The 13,188-nt window shown below is 44.2% G+C and overlaps 1 pseudogene across 1 annotated transcript in view; it reads left to right on the forward strand.

Moving 5' to 3' along the window:
• Positions 1-13,188, forward strand: part of LOC308053813 (3 beta-hydroxysteroid dehydrogenase type 7-like) — a 59,611-nt pseudogene that overhangs the window by 15,860 nt on the left and 30,563 nt on the right. Inside the window, exon 6 of the transcript in view lies at positions 1-13,188. This exon is cut by the window's right edge and continues 30,563 nt beyond it. The product of the transcript in view is annotated as a 3 beta-hydroxysteroid dehydrogenase type 7-like (transcript).

Genomic DNA, 13,188 nt, shown 5'->3' on the forward strand with positions numbered 1-13,188 from the left:
GGAACACTGCATGGATACGTGTTGTTGCAGCAAGGACCTTCCAGCTGAAACCAGATTTACTCGCAGGACAAGTGTAGTATTCCTGTGATGACACTCTAACAAACACAGGGTTTCTGATCAGGCACCAGCCGTGTCCTCTATGGACCCCTCAGTAAGACCAGGCTCACATATCTCTTACTGGAGCATGTAGTTAATGATATAACTGCACAGGATAATCAAGATTATCTTGTAACTTTTCTGGAAGCCACAGCCTTTCCCAAACCTGCCTTTACTGAACATGATAGTCCCTGCCACCTCCTACAAGACAGACAAAGCCTTCAGGCATTTTGGGTGCAAACCGCTCTTCACCTGGAAGGAGCAAGCACAGAACTGCACCGTGGTTGAAAGCAGCTGTAGGGAACCTGGAACCCCCCCAGCTTCACAAAAAGAACTAAGCAGAATGTTTGGGGTAAGGAGAGAGCTTATCACCCCAGCAAGTTTCATCCAAACTTCACAACACGCACACATCTTTGGCAGGAATTTTGCAATCACTGCAAAGTGCTGGTACTGAGACAGAGAAGGAGCAAAACTCTTGGACTGCAAGCACGTATATACCCTCGTCACGCCAACAACTCAGCTATTTTAGGTGTCATATAAAACATCAGGGTGCATTTGAAAGCATCCTCTGGCAGCTACGGGCAAGCAGATGCAGGGCTTGCTGGCCTCGCTCATTCCCATGGTGCCACCACTGCACAGGGATCACTCATGGGAACAAGAGAGAGGTTCAGACAAGAGATGGTGCACAGCAAACACCTTTTTGATTTAATTATTTAACCGGTTTTGTTCCACAGCCTGATGAGCCTCTATCTTTTTCCATACTCAGCAAATGGACCTCTGCCTTGCCATGGTTGTACCTGGCCCATACACTCAGGGGGTCTTCAGTGATAATTTTGGGAAAGACAAGGAACAGCAAGTTCTTACTCTGTTTTGGGGTTTAATAATAATAATAAAAATCCCTTTTCCAGAGCTACCTTTTTCAAGATGCTTCCTGTTATTCTTAAGGTGTGGGATCACTCGTGGGAACAAGAGAGAGGTTCTTAAGGTGTGGAATATTCTGTCTGTTTTGAATTATCATCCCTATGAAAGAAACTTCCAATCTCTTGTGCTAATAATGTATAGGCTGATTTACTTTCTAATCATATGGATGGATAACTGATGTCTACAAGCTTAGAGGTGGGATTCATATTGTTCGTAACTCAAAATCTCTTACCTCACAGCATTCTAACAGCAAAGCAAAACAGATTAAAGCCCACATTCAGCTGCTGTGCTGGCAGACAGCAACTTCAAGTGAAGGCCTTAGGGGCTGCTTTTATGCTAAATAACACCTGAACTGCAGGAGGAAGAGGTCATTTCAACGCATTCCACGGCACTGGAGCTACACCATCCACCTGGGACCAGTATTTCACAGATGACACAGATGGGGCAGGCACTTCCAGAAGACTCACAACATAACCTGCAGTTTGTAGCAGTTTATCAAGCTTCTCTGTTTCGTAAGACATACAGGGAGACTGGTAAACCTACATTAAGCACAACAAGAGATTTCAGTTTTCACTTGATCTTGAAGGAATGAGATGCCTTTACAATACTGGTTTAAATCTAGAATTAATTCTGTTGGTATCACACTTTTGTGTTCTGTGCATACCCATCTCTCCAGTTTTCCTGCAGTAGAACTCTGCACATGCACAAATAAAAGCTTATTTTAATTACAAGTGCCCTGATGCTCCTGGAAAAAGCAAGTTTCAGCATGGTGTCCTTGATGCAACTGATCAAAATTTGCTTCTTGTTAGTCACAGTAGTATACCCAGGAAGTAAAGCGAAGCAATACGGTGTGAGTTGCCAAGTTAACTTCACCAAAATTCACACTCACTATTCTTTGCAAAATGAACTTACAAATAAAAAATCCTTTTCTGTGGTAATTCATTATTAATTTAATATAAAAAATAAATTTGGGGGAAACTATTGCAATCTGCTCATAGAGAATTTGGGAAGGTGAAGTGTGCAAGTTATCAGTCCCCATCTATTTCTTGTCCTACCATTTGTGCTGGGAGGTTTTTAAGAAAGGGGTAATAAGATTGCTGGGTTTTCTGTTTCACTAAAAATCCCCATTGCAGTTTTTTGCCATTCTTCAAACGGCAGGCGACAGCTTGCTAAGAATTTAACAGAGGAATCTACCCCCAATTTCTCATGCACGTTGCCAGAGCATCGCCACAGTATAACCACGTTGACCTCAACAGGTTTTAATGTTTCTGAAACCTGGGGTTTATCTTGCCAAAAAAGAGCCACTGGGTGGAGCTGCAAGTCTGTGAGACAGGTACCCTCAACTCATGAGTTCAAATGTTGCAGCCGCTTTTGCTTTAGCTGTTTTTTAAAAGAATGGAAAGATCTGCCCAGACAGCGAGGCTGATGGATGGGGTGGGAGTACCTGACCCATCCAGGTTTGTCCTCAGTCTGTGGCGTTTGGAGTTCTGGACTTCCCTCAGCTGGCTGGATGCAGTCATCGCTCATGTAATCAAAGACTCTGCAGAAATTATTTTTCCCCTCAGAACTCATTAGAAAAGAGTAAAAGTTTGCTTTGTATTTTTAAAAACAGAATTAAATATGGCACTCTGACCTTTGAGAAAAATTGCCGAAGTATAACAAGCTGATGCTTTCAGTCCCACTCGGAGCCCTTGGTATACTCCTTTGTGGGATTTGGAGCTGCTGAAGATATCAAGATGGGAGAGTTGTCAAGCCCCAACACTATCCCAGAGATCAATGCCTTACAAGCCTGCCTGCTTTCAGAAACCTTGCTGGGAACCTCATCATGCTTTTGTTCCTGTCCTGCTCATCACCACCTATGACTATGATGCTTATCAGGATGCAGATGACATGCAGGATAAGGAGCAGGAATTTTTAAAGGTAGTTAAGCGCAGGATTTTTCAAAAAGTATCTGAATTAGTTGGCTGCTTAGCTCTTTTTTTATACCTACCCACCTCCCAAGATTTGAGAAAAGCAAGTAAAGGATTCCCTTTCCCTGCTCTTGGTAAAAGTGGGGGGGAAAGTTAGACAGCAAAGCCTCTGTGCTGTTTTCCAAAAAGATGAGTAAGCTTCCTTTGGCTGCCCTGCATTTTGGCTCCTCCAAGCTAATGATGCTGCAGACTTCCTGTTAGATCCTTGATGTTATCAGATTATAACTTGTTTTCTCCTGGCAATGCTTTAATTCTTTCTACTGTGCTGGGTCGTCATTGGCTTTTCTTTGCAGGGTCTTAGCCCTATTATGTAACAGCAGCAGAAAAAAAAAAAAAAAAAAACCAACAAAAAAACCAGAAAAGACAAATGTTTCAGATCTGTTTCTACTTCTGGAGAGGAGCCTTTGTGCACAATTACTCATCCAAGAGATTCAGCAGGTATAACTGCTTCCCCCAGGGGCTCCATTATATAATTGGATTTCAGCCATACAAATTAAATCCTATCTTACCCCTTAGTTAAGCCAGGCAGTAAGTATTTAATGCTAATATCCCTGACAACTATTGCAGGGAGAAGCAGAGATGAAGCACAGAGGAGACAGATGCACACATTCTCTACTGGAGGAGCAGGGAGGATGAGCAAGGAGTGCATTGACAGAAAGAAACCTGCTGTATTTTAAACACGGTTAAACTTCCCCGGCACGAGTCATGGCATCTGCTAGAGCTGTCGTCTGAGCTGGAACGTGCTTCTCCCTTTGCTTTCCATCCTCCCATGCTCCCCTGTGCGCACTGAGCATCCACTCCCCCAACACACATACTTCAAAGAGCCACATGCCTAACCCTGTTTGAGTTTCTATGGAAGTCTCTGTTCTTGTGCAATGTCTGAAGGAAGCGAGTTTAGTAATATTAAAACTCAAGCCAAACACACAAGCAAGCAAAGAATCCCCAAATTAAAAAGAAAATCTCAACCGAGTTACTCATTCATCTGCATTTTCTGTTGTGTTCTGTCTTCTCACAGCAAGTTTCTTTTAGACAAAGCCCTCTGGGCAGAGACCATCTCTTTTGGTGTCTGGTACATCAGTCACATAGTTAGTACATAGTAATAAAGGAAAATAGATTCATGGTAGGAGTTAAACCAGTCAGTCTGGTACTGTAATTGGAACATAATCTCATATTGACAGTATTTAACACAGGATGCACAGGGAACAGATGGCAACACGCCAGGCCTCAATCGTTCTGCAAATATTGGAAAGACATTTTCCAAGTCCAGCTCCTGAACCTCACCTCCAAGGTCGGAAGCTTTGCTCCCCCACATGGGCCCGGACCCACTCTCTAATCCTGGTTAAAGCTCAAAGCACCCATGTGCTCCTGAGTGTGCAGGCAACCTGGCTAGCAGCGCTTTATTGCTAGCTATCTTACAAATGGTTAAAGAGAGACTGGAAAAAGCATCAAGGGCAAAAGTCTCTGACACCCGTTGGTACAAACAGTCCCAAACCTCTCGATACACACGCGAGCCTTTCCCTTACAGACGGGGATCTTGCCTGGGACACCAGACACGAAGCCACATGTGCTCAGTGCCGGGGATGCCCACCAGCCCATCAGCCTGCTGCTTCTTTCATCTTTAAAATCTAAATTAACACAACTGGGCATTCTGGCAACAGAGTCATTCCTCTCCCTAAGCCTAAAGTGCTGAACTAAAGCAGGTGAAAGGAGAGGAAGCACATTTATGTCCAAGATGCATCTTACGGTATGGAGTGAGACTGTGTAAGTGCAGACAGAAATTCAGCTTTCCAAGGCTGTGGGAGAAGTATACTTCTTCTCATATCTGCTACAGGAAGTTTAAATTGATTTTTCTCTATTTCAGCAATTAATTCCCATTAATCAACTTACTGTACAATGCTGCACTATAATTCACAAGTTTTATGTATTATATGAATAAAATTGCACATATATTTTTATGTGATTTTCCTTTAATTGAATTCCAGGGAGATTTATCTGCTGGGTTATTAATAAATCTTAATATGGCCTATAACACTCAATTGATATTTAATTAACCTGCAATAACTGCCTTGTAAAATGTAAATTAAATGCTTTATTTTTCCAGGCATATAACCTTAAATCAAATTCTTCATTCTACCAGCAAAGCAAAAAGGAGGGGGGAAAAAAACAAGATTGTAGGCAACCAAACCTTAGACCTGAAAATGTTTGATGTTTAAAGAGGTTCAAATTGGAAACTGGATCCATGCTTTGTAATCAGGTCTTCTCCCAAGGAAGTACTTTTCCACTGTCTCCCCACCTTTAAAGATCACAAGAATCTGGGTGGATTTAGATGAAACATCAAAATCTCAGGAAGCTCGAAGAGAAGTGAGAGGCGCCCATTATTAACAATAAGGTTGCAAATTCCCATAGGTATTGTGGTATTTGGCATTTTTCTTAAAGTCTTGGCTCCTAGAGTCACATTACCAAATGAGAATGTCAATTTTCATTTAAAAATAAAAAAAGGGAAGATGTTAAAGCCCTTTGATAGGGGAGGAAGTTTGCAAACTTGAATGTCAAAGGCATGAGAACTAAGAGATGAAAATACATAAAATTTGATCTTTATCTTTCAAAGTATCAGAACTTTTTGAGAGACTTGAGATGTTTGAAAACCGGGAGGTGGCAACAAATGATCAAAACAGCCTTTACGAGAAAAGATGAGAACAGTCCAAATTATATTTTAAGATCAAACTGTTCTCCTCCCCCTCCCCTAGCAATTTACATAGATCTACATTAAATACTGCAAACTGCAACAACAACTATTCCTGATTTCAAAACGAGGATAGCTAGCTACCTTTGCAAAGTGATTTGAAAACTTCAGGTGAGTATGACTGTCTAAAATTGATAAGCCTATAAAGTTTTACTGCCATAGCATCTCAACTTAGTAAAACTTCCTTTTTTTAATGCATGGAGTGGCCAATCTGTCTTACAATATTTTATTAAATAGGGTATTTCCACCAAAGGACAGTAACCCTTACTATCTGTAATCTGTCTGCATTAGATCACTTTAAAGGGTATTAAATGAAAATCAAAAGTTAAATGTACCATGGATTTTAAAGGTGTCACAGCATGGGAGAATAAAAATGAAGAGAATGGATTCTGACTTGCAATGAACGAACAGAAATAAATCCAGATCTTCTGTAATGGAAAGCTCATCCTCCCTCGCTGTTCATCCTCTCCAGTCCCTCAATCACCACCCCGCTTGCATAAACTACAGCCAGCGAACCCCACTCCGCCTAACCGAGCGCAGCAGCTCTGCCCAGGAGCTCACAAGGCTGAGGGATTCCTTAAAACAGCTCCAGCATGCCACGTAGCAGGAGGGTACGTGATCCTGCCATCCCATAGTTACTCAAGGGCTCGCGTGAATTGCATTGCTTAGAAAAGCATTGCTGACTAGCCCAAATTTTGCCACTCTCACACTTTGCAAGCAACTTTGCTGCTTTAGAAGACGAGTACCTGGAGCAGGGAGTCAGCAGATGCAAGTGGCCTCATGCTCACAGTAATTGACTGGAATTTTGCAGACCTGGGTTTAATCCCCAGCTCCAGCACGGACTCACTGGGTAATTTACAGCAGGTTTTTCCCTCTCTCTCTCTCTCCCCCCCTGCCTCCATGTTTTATGATTTTTGGCAATTGATCAGAATTAGCCTCCTCTCCTTCTCTTACCTTTCATCTTTCTAATGGAGGGAACGCATCCTGCAAACGTGCTGCGTGTGAGCTGCCGTCAGCCATTGCCTGGGGGGAGCTGAGCCCAGCGTGAGCCTGCAGACCACAGCTCCTTCCCAGGACCGTTGTATTTTACTCTCCTGGGTAAACACGGACGTGGTAGGGGCTTGCTTCCCCCCCCCCCAAGTGGATTTCTAATGGAGCTGAACCTAGCACAGCTCTCACTAAGGACTGACATGACTGGCAGTTCACATTTCCTTGGGTAGCACTTTTTATCAGGCAAAGTCACCTGGAAGCTGCATCAGAAAGAAACACAAGTCCCACCTACCCACAGACTACTCCTAATGATGCTCCTGTGAATTAAACCAGAACACAAGGAACAAATGTAATGGATCAAAAACTGGGGGGCCGCAAGCTGTCAGAAGTGCTTAGGCCTTAGGACCTGACAGGTTCCCTCCAGAAATTCTACCACTGAGTTTAATAAGAGCAGAAGTGAGCCAGACGTAGGACTGCTGGGGGGACCCGTGTGAACAGCCTGTCTCTTGGGGATGTACGAGCAGACCCGTCATCGTCTGAGTTGCTTCTTTCTACTCTGCCCACTAGACTATGCTATATATCCACATAACTATGCTATAGTCATATATATATACACACACACATATGACTAGTCTTAGTCCTAAATGCCTTTTTGACCCTACCACCCTCCTCTTGCATCCCAGCTCCAGTCTCCTTTCCTGTAAGAAACACAGCAGGCTAAATATTTCTGACATTTCCACCATGCCCAACGCCACCTTTTGTGCAGGGCTCTCACAGCAACAGCCTTGGTGGGAACGGAGGGAATTCACCTGCTTGCAGATACGGCTGATAGCAAACCAGTTTCACAGCAAGTAACTGAGAAGCAAAACATCTACAGCCCTGCTGCTGCTGATACCGCTGGGAGTAATCCCACTTACACACAGATAGGTACTGACTATGGGGGATCCTTAACAGAAGACAGACACGGCACTTGCAAGCTTTCCTTTCTCAAAATTCACATCTGGAAATGAGCAATTGAGCAAGAACCAGCCCCACGAGACATCTAAATCAGCCCATCTTAATATTGGGCACATGCTCTTAACTCGCACGTTGCTGTGCATTCAAATGATTAATGGTTCAATATAAAACTTACATAGCATTGTACAGTGGTACTGTAGCGCATCACCTAGATCAATACGCATGCCTTGCCCCAGGAGAACAACTAGGGGTTTTAAACCAAAGAGAATTAGGTGCCTGATTTCTATTGCATTTCAAAGGAATTTAGAAGCTCTGCTCTCTCTCAGAAACCTCACCAGACTACCTTAGAGGCTGTACACATGCTTGACATGACACCAGATAATGTTTGTGGGCTACGGCGTAAATGGGGATTACTGCCTCTGAAAAGGAGGACTTGCTGAAGTGGCTGTGGTTTAAGGAAGGATTTGAAAGGGGAGAGAAGTACAGAGGAAAGCTGTTCTAGACAGTAAGTAACATAAGAGAAGGCTTAAAATCCAAGTGCATGAGGAAATGAAGGGATCTGAAAAGGAAGGGATTTGGGATAAATGAGAGGAGGAGGAGGAGAAATGTCAGCTAGCCGCAAGATTACATGGGGCAACTTGTGAGCTCCTTCAGCCCTTCTTCATGGGGTGAGTGGAGTGATGGGAAAGAAAAGATGGATCAGCAAGCTTCTTGGGCCGGCTGCAGGAGAAAAACGGGCATCCGCACAGTCATGGTGGGAATAGAGGGAATTTGGTGAAACTACAACCCAGCTTGCTGAGATCACAGAGTAACCGATTGTTACAGGCAACTCCAGTGGATGTGGGGGCCAAAATGCAGCCAGTGGGCATCCAAGCAGAGAGTGAGCGCTGCAGCACTGGTCAGGAGAGGAACGGTGTGGGGAGGAGCAGGGAGCTGAGACGGTGCAGCTGGTGGAGTAGAGTGGCGTCATGTTCACTCATCAGACTGAATTAAATAGGACTGGCTCTGTTCGTGGATTTTCCTGCACTAGTTTGCACTGGTTATCACAGATAAGCCACATTAATGCAACTCTGTTGTGATGTTGGGAAACCTCAATAATGGAAATTAACTGCTCTGTATGGACAGATGAATGGAAGTTACACAACCTCTGCCCTGTTTCCGAGAAGCACAGCAATATTGAGTGGGTGCTGCCAAATTTAATAGCTGTTATCAAAATCAAGGAAAGGACCTCCATTCAAAAGGTAACCAGGAGAAAAAGGAAGGACTTGGTAGCATTGCACAACCAGAACAACTCTGGATTCACACCAACAACAGTAACTCCAATGCTGGAACAATGTACCGGCTTAGTGATTTGACATGCGGCCAAGGGGCTTACAAAATACCTCCAAACAGTTAATGCAAATCCATATTACTAGGTCTATTAATGGCCTGTCATTGCCTGTCTGCAGATGACTATTTTGTGCCAGTAAGCTCTAGATTTCCTTAACCAGTTATCCTTAACTGACATTTCTAGCACTGGTGGGATTCCATAAAGGTGGGAGTCCTAAAATCAGGAGGACCAATCTCTTTTCTACCCACTGAATCACCATTCCCCCACCCTCTGGCCTTGATTTCCTTTCCCATATAATGGGGACAAGGTCTTGCACCTTCGCTGGAGCCACAGGACATTGGTGTCCAACTGTTTTCAAGACCTGGACAGTAACTCAAGCAGACCTGTTATTTGGATTTTCCTACAGTCTCAATTAAAATTTAAACCGATTCTTACAATCTTTCACACACATGACAAAATGATCAAAAGCCATTTACAGCTGCTTTTAAATGTGCACTAGACTTTACTGAAACCTGGTGTTTCTGCCCCATTTGCAGAGGACTTGGCAGGGAGGACAGGAGAAAGACTGCATTTCCCTTGTCTCGGTTCCCTTGTCTGTTAAAGTGAAACCTAAAATACTCCCCTCCATTTTGGATCAATGTCACATAACCTCATTTCCTCAGCTTAAGAAAAAGCTTTAGATTTTATATGTTGCACTAAAATATGTCAGCACCGTTAGGTTAATAAACAGTGCTAAATCAAAACCAGGCCCCAGTTCGTAGATCATGTGAACTCTGTCAAACACGGGGAGTGATACCATAGAAGAGATGTAATGGACAGCCTCCTTAGCCTGGTTTTTATGGCTGTGAAAGAGAAAAACCTGGTGTTCAGTCACTTTTCATTCACCAGAGGCTGTCACACAATCTCTCACAGCTTTTTGGGTTATGTTTATTTTTCCTGGGGTTCCCAAGAGTCCTACCTTCTGATCCCCTTGCAAAACCTTCTATGTGACTACCTAAAGGACTAACCACTGAGTTACGGCCAAAACTTGAAGCTTTTACTGCACGTGAGACCAGATCCTTACCTGATAAATCAGAATATCCCCCATCAATTTACACCCACAGAGGAAATAATTTTCACAATTCAGAGGAAGAAAGGTTTGATTTTCTTCTCCATGTTGATTTTTCCTATATGGTGACTCTGTTAAAGCCAAAAAACTTTGTCGGTAGGACATCCCAGCAGATTTTAGGGCTGTAATTCAGCACCTATAGCCACCCCAGCCTGGCAGCAACACCCCCTCGCCCCAAGCAAGAGGCCACACTGCAATTCCTGTGGGGGTCCCAGTAAAATTAAAGGAATTAATCCCATCAGGCAATCGCCGCCTCAGAGACTGTCCTTGTTAGTGGCACCTCCCAACCAGCATCCTCAAATTTGGGGAAAAACAATCAGGAATGTGTCTTAGAGGCTGCCACACATGTTCATTCATTCAGAACTCTCATGCTTCTGATGACCACCATGAACAGACATGCACTGAGACCCCCAAGCAGACATTTACTGTTCCTCATACCCGAAACATGACTGATCACTGTGTACCTTTAGAGACTAATAGTGAAAACGCTCCTCTCTCACTCACTGCTGGAAAGAAAACGTTTTTGGAAAGCTGTTCATGTCATTTGATAGTGTCCAGTTTTTCCACTGAGAAAAGCAAAACCTGAAACCTACACGATGGTTCAGTTTTTCCCTTGGCAAAACCCAGCAAAACACTGCTCAGCATATATATATACCTCTCGCTGCTGCTTCTGAAATGTGTCATGGATAAACACAGTGATGCCAGCAGGCAGCCAGAGCAAGGCACAATCCAAGGCCACCTGAGTGTCGTTCACAGGGGAATACCTGAGGCCATGGCAGAAATCGCACACAAGTTTTGATCCAGCTATAAATATTTGCAATACTGCAGCGGGTCGGCATCCCACTGGAGCCCCCATCTCTGGCAGGGAGAAAGGGAGGGCCACCACATTGGGAGAAGTCATTCCTGTCACTCACAACTGAAAAATAGCCACCTAAAACTTAAAGTTCAAACTTTCAGCCTCTGCTGTAGTCAATAGAGAGAAACTGGCACCTGTGGAGGGCTATTCATCCCATCCCAAGATAGCTATCTGAGATGGGTAGGGTGAACTGATGCTGGAGGTGCCAGTACCTTTCGACAGGGACTATAAATGGAGCCTAGATGCTTATCTTGGACTAGACACCTAACTTTCAGGCAGAGTCAGTTAAGGTGATTCTTTGTAGAACTGAAATCAGTTGTGGTTTCGTCTTTGCCTTCAGTGGAGCCAGATTTTCACCACGGCAATCTGAGTAGATTAGAAAAAAAAAAACACCAAAAAACAACAGAAAAGAGAAACAAACACATCTATAAGGGAATGAAATATTTATTTCCCCCTATTCATGGAAAGCAATTAAGATATAAAGAGATTAGGGGAATTCTACAGACACACAAAGTGGGCTTATACTGAACAAGAAAGGAGGCTTTGGAGTCTGCATGCACAACTTGAGCTATCAGCCACTCTGCTTTGCTCCCAGGAAAAGCATCATGCAAATTTTAGGAGGAAAGAATCGCGGTAGACATGCCATCTGGGAGGATGATGGACAACAAGCTGACTAGGAATAAATAGCAAAATATAATAAATTCCAAACCATGCCAACAGCAACTGTTGTGCTATGAATTAACAGTGCTATTAAATGTTTACGCACACACTTCTGTCAGCACCTGTCAGCATTTATGCAATACATACGTTGGCAAATCTGTATTACGTTATTTCTTGCAACTGATCTGCATTAATACTGCCCGTGCACATGTTCAAGCAAATTACTACACTTCTTTTTGACCTATCCATGTGCAAAAGGTGCAGCAGTTCACAGTATTTTATGCCTATGCAGCAAATTACGGGTTTATATGCTAGGCAGCAGAGCAAGGCTGGGGGATAGAGGGCAGCAAAGGAAAAAGAAAGAGGAGCAGGGAAGAACAAGGGATCTGGGAAGCCCGTGGCTGGGGCAGGAGGATGTCCAAGGAGGTGGTGGGCTTAGGGCAAAGCTGAGTTCACCCCGAACCAGGCCAGAGAAGGGGAGTCAGACAATAAGCCTTTCTGAGCAGGAAGAAAAGGGTGCAGGTGGGTGGAAGCCCCAAAATACAGCCCTAAGCTGCAGCCCCAATAGCAAGGAAATACCATCTGGCCAGGGCTCCTGCTAAAACCATGCTGCAGAGAAAAGTTACGCTACAGCCACTAAGATGGACTGCAGTGCTCCCTGTGCCCATGTACTCAAATTAACTTTCCCCCTTTGATTCCTTCTTTTTGCTCTTTCCTCCCTCCCCCCAGCCCTGAGTGCAGTAGCTGGGGTGGAGGAGATAAAAATGTGTAATTAAGGGAGTTGCCACTTGCTAAAGCTGGAGACCGCTCGAGCAAAAGACAGGGTTTGTGGTGACAGAGCTAAATCTGGGGCCCGCCAATTGTTGCTAATGATGAGAGCCTGTGGTTACCGTGCCACCCAGGCAGAATCGGTGGAAAGACAAGCTTGTTATTGCAAAAGGAGCATTTGTGCCCCACCTCGCCTCTGTGCAAGCGGATTTCTGAGGCTTACAGACATAAGATGTTTGCAGGGCTTTGGGACAGCTGCGCAGATGCAGGCAGAGCAGCGGGAACTGAAACAAGGTCCAGCAATGCAAGTCGGTGTTTGATCTGACCCCTGCACATGGACGTCTTCGCTTCTCGGCCAGGTTTAATCTGAGCATGGGTCTTAGGCCAGGGGAACATGTGCTGCAGAGGAGGAGACATACAGTGCCTTCCAGGGGGGCTGCAGGACTTGAGAACTGGTTCCTGTCCTCTCTCTCCCTGTGCTTGTGCATAGAGATTGTGAACTTTCATCTTTTTACCCTCAATTTATCTGAAGTACCAAAAGAAGCAGCCAAAACAGTTATTTAAAAGATCAAACCTTCAGAGTTGTTCCTCCTGGCCTGATCAACAGAATTTTTTGTTGAAATCGATGCCATGCAAGATTCCAAACCCTGGTGTGAACCGCAGCAAGATGCAGGACTTAGCACCAGCAGGGTTAGCTGGTGTTCCTGACAGCTGTGTGTCACATCAAGCTCACCTTGACCTCTTGACTTGCAAAGGCCATTTGTCCTTAGCACAATCAGAACGCCCAGT

Source organism: Falco punctatus (genome assembly GCF_963210335.1).
Source record: "Falco punctatus genome assembly, chromosome: 1".
Lineage (NCBI taxonomy): Eukaryota > Metazoa > Chordata > Aves > Falconiformes > Falconidae > Falco > Falco punctatus.